The sequence below is a fragment of the Petaurus breviceps genome, unplaced genomic scaffold (genome assembly GCF_028583685.1).
Source record: "Petaurus breviceps papuanus isolate PSGF00001 unplaced genomic scaffold, PetGlider_PUasm1.0 90424, whole genome shotgun sequence".
Lineage (NCBI taxonomy): Eukaryota > Metazoa > Chordata > Mammalia > Diprotodontia > Petauridae > Petaurus > Petaurus breviceps.
Window position 1 is genome coordinate 2,339,846 of NW_027187247.1, and position 4,353 is coordinate 2,344,198.

Genomic DNA, 4,353 nt, shown 5'->3' on the forward strand with positions numbered 1-4,353 from the left:
ACCCATGCCCATATTTTTTTTCTCCAGTCAGGTGTCCACTTGCCCCCTTCACTTCTGAGCTCAATCCACGTCATACTCTTTCTTGAACAGGGAGTTGATTGTTGAGTTCACTCTTAACTTCTGGTCCATGCAAGGGCTGATTGGAAGTTGTCCTTAATTATTTGCTTGTTTTAAAAGATTTATTGATGCATCTTGATTTTATCTCACATTCACACCTAAACATGCCTTTCCATGGAACCATAGGTCTAGGACTTGAAAGGAAACTGAGACGCAGGGAGACCAAATAAATTGCCCAGAGTCACACAGGTAGGAAATAGCAGAGGAGAGGTAAGAAGCCCCCATAAGGTCCTTTGATTCTAGAACCTGTGTTCCTTCCACTGTGCTTCCCTGCTTCCTTTACCCACAGAGCCTCTCTTGTAACAAAGATTTGTTAAAATGAAAATAAAAAAAAGTTCAGCAATACTAATCAGTCCATTTATCACTTTGGATAGCAGCATGTTGTAGCCTGGTTTTGACTACCCAGCCTCTTTGTGCCTGTGTTTCTGTGTCCTGATGTAGGCTTTTCCAGCCTTACTCCCTGTTCTTTCCTTCCCTAAGCCCCTAACCTGGGTTCTTGATCCCCCTCTCTCTACCCCCCATCCCAGTCTCTGATCTAAATGACCTCTTTGGAACCTCTTAACTAGGATTCTTAGGGCAACTAAGTAGCACAGTGATAGAACACTGGGCTTGGAATTAGGAAGACTCAGCTTCACGAATTCTAATCTGGCCTCAGACACATACTAGCTGTGTGACCCTGGGCAGGTCACTTAATCCTTTTTGCCTCAGTTTCCTCACCTGTAAAATGAGCTGGAGAAGGAAATTGCAAATCACCCTAGTATCTTTGCCAAGAAATTCCTAAATAGGGTCATGAAAAGTTGAACAACAACAAATCTAATTCAATAAGTTTTCATTGAATGCCTTCTATGTACAAAGCAATTTAGAGAATGCAAAGATGTGTAAAAGTCAAGTTTTATCCTCAAGGAAGGTAAAAATAAAGTGAGAGAGATAATGCAGTTAACTTTAAGACAAGAGAGGCGAGAAGTGCAAGATAGTAAAGGAGGAAAACATCTTATCTCATTGGGAAGACCAAGGAAAGCTTCAAGAAGAAGACAGTATATAAGATAGGTCTTTAAAGATTGGAAGGTTTTCAGTGGGTAGAGATGGGGAAAGAAGGAATAACCTGAGTAAAGGCAAAGAAATGAAAGCTATGCTTGGGGAGCAACAAATAATAAAGCTTGGCTAGAATTTAGGGTACATTTAAATGAGGGCTGGGAAAATAGTTGAAACCAAATTGTAAGGGGCCTTGAATATTCAGCTATGAGATTTAAGCTTAATTTTCTAGGCAATAGAGAGGCTTTGCAAATTTTTGATCAGAAGAGTGATATAATAAAGCCTACTATTTAGGACATCGATCTGGAAACTGCATGTATCATGGTTTGGGAAAGACTAAATGTAGGGAGATGATTTAGGAAGTGACTCCAGCAGTCTGGCAAGAGATAAGGAAGGACCTGAACTAAATGGAGGCAATTGGAAAGGAAAGGAGGAAATTGATGCAGGGGATAGGGAAGGACGAGTACCTATAGTACCATAGTACTAGTACCTACACTTGGTAGCTGATTAGAATTTATGAGTCAAAAGATGGGGAAGAGTCACTATTGACTCTGAGGTTTAGATGCTGAATGCCTAAGAGAATGAGACAGAGAGAGACACACACACACAGACACGCACACACACACAGAGTGTCAGGGGGAACGACTGGTTTGAGCACATGGAATGGTTAACCTGTATTGTCCAATCTCTTTCCTAACTAGGCTCCCTGTCCTGGTGCCATTGACCTCTCCTGCCCCATCCATTTGCCCTCCCAATCAATCCTAGGGTCAATGTTGGCAAGGACCACTTAATTTTAAGCTCTCTGCTCTCTCAGGCTTGACAAACAAGGATTTCTAGTCATCTATGCAGTGTGGAATAGCGGGTTCAATCCCACATAATCTCTCAGGGAAGTACCATATTTCAGGCATTGCCTGTGACATGACTCTGTACCTGGGACCTTATCACACTTATTCTTGGGGACATATTTTTTTCTTTAAGGAGTTTTCTTTCTTTCTCAAAAAAAAAAAAGACTTGTCATTTCATCAGTGCAAAGAACTCATAGTTAAGGAATTCTTTCTATCAATGAAGGTCAGAACCAGTTCTATGTTTTATAATCTTTTTTTAAAAATGTAAGTTTAAAATTTTTTATTAATTTTGAAATTAACATTTATTTTCTCTCCATTCCACTGTCCTCTCAATTTGAAGGAACAAAACCCTTATAACAAATGTACATAGTCAAGTCAAACAAATTCCCATATTGTCTCTATCCCAAAATCTATGTCTCATTGAAACTTCATATTTTAGAGAACTGCTTGAAACACTAAGAGGTCATGTGACTTGTCCAAGATCACACAGCAAAAATGTGTCAAAAGTGGGACTTGAACAATACCTTTCTTGAGAGCAGGGACCACGATGTACACACACACACACACGTGTATGTGTAGATGTATTTGTGTAGGTATATATGTGTGCATATGTATGAATATTATGTGTGTATGTACATATGTATATGTATATCTATTTTCATCCTTTATACTACTTAGACCCTTGTACCATTTGTTGAATGAATGAGTGAATTCTGAGTTTCTGCTGATTTGTCCTTGGTGTTACTTTTTAATCAATCTGCACTCTTCGGTTTTTGTACCATATCATACTAGTATCTTCCCATGCCAGGATTCCCTATTTTCCCCACCCTTCCCATTCTCATTTCCTTTACCCTTTCTGTAGAAGTCACAGTTCCTGAGCACAATTTCACAGTCCCCTCCCCAGGGAGAGAGTTGCTGGATCAAAAATATTCCAATTAAATTTGCCTCTCCCTCTGAAGACCACAGAGTCAATCTGGTCTTCCCTAAAGGGTAGTTTTATACCAGATCAAGGAAGTTTCTGTCCCTGTGTACTCACCCCTATTAATCTCTTATGTGCCTGTTCCGGCTCAGCCCAAGAATGGTATTCCCCTTTGGATGAAGGTGAGAACATTTGCTCATTCCAAACTGCCAATTTTTAAGCTGTTGTTTGACAGACTCTGACGTCAGGCACATGGCTTGGACAGCTTTTTGAAAGGCATGTCTCCACATAGTTACAGAAGGAAAAAGACTCTTGGAGAGAAGCAAAGGAAGAGAAGAGAAAGAAGGAGGAGAGAATAGGAATTGGGAGTGGTCAGGATAAAGAAAAAAGATCTGGGGAAGAGGAAGGAGATTAGAAAGAGAGAAGTATATGTGGAGGGGAGTAGTCAATATAATCCCACCAACTAGTATTGGAAGAGATCCCCATTTCCTCAAGATTGGCATGGATCCAACTGGCATTCATTCACCACCTACTCCTTCTTCAGACCCATGTACTAGGAATGCTTCCTTCCTCCTCCAGTAAAGACTTCCGCAGTATTGGTGGCCTAGAGCTCTGGGGGTGTTTGTGGTGGTGAATGAGTTACTTCTGGTTTTATAATCTTTCTACCTCCCCTTCCCTTTTCTGAACCCATCATGCAGGATTGCAAGGATTACCTGTGCTGTGAGGTTAAGGAAAGAACTCAGGGACAGGAAGAGAAAGAAAAAAAGGGAAAGGAGGAGAGAAAGATGGGAGCAGAGATGTTGCTTAAGAAGAGGAAGAATAAAAAAAGGAGAGAGAATGAATGAGTAGGGTAGAGAAGGATAAAGAAAGAGAAGGTACAAAGTGGCTAGCAAGAGGTAGAAGATTCTCACAACTGTGGTGCAAGGGAAGAAGAGACTGCAAGCATGGAGGAAGGTAGGGAGCTGGCATCTGCTGAGTCTCACTTATATTCAAAATGGATAAAGGAGGATTGAACACACATGGACACATACACAAATAATCATTTTGGTGTAGAAATACATAAAATCCAACAGGGAAACAGAGGAAAGATGAGAGGAAGAGATTGAGGGAGAATAATCCTTGGAAGGCATGTCTCCACATAGTTACAGAAGGAAAAAGACTCTTGGAGAGAAGCAAAGGAATAAAAGAGAATAGAAATTGGGAGTGGTCAGGGACAGAAGGGAAGAAAAGAGAGAAGAGAGAGGAGAAAGAAAAGAGGAGAAAAAAAGAGGAGGGGAGGGGAGAATGTAAGGGGGCGTCCATCATTTGGGAATGGCTGAACAAACTGTGGTATATGAATGTAATTAGATATTATTATGCTGTCCTAAATGACAAAAGAAATAATTTCTGAGAATCCTGGATAGTTTGACCTGATGTAGAATGAAGTGAGCAGAACCAGGA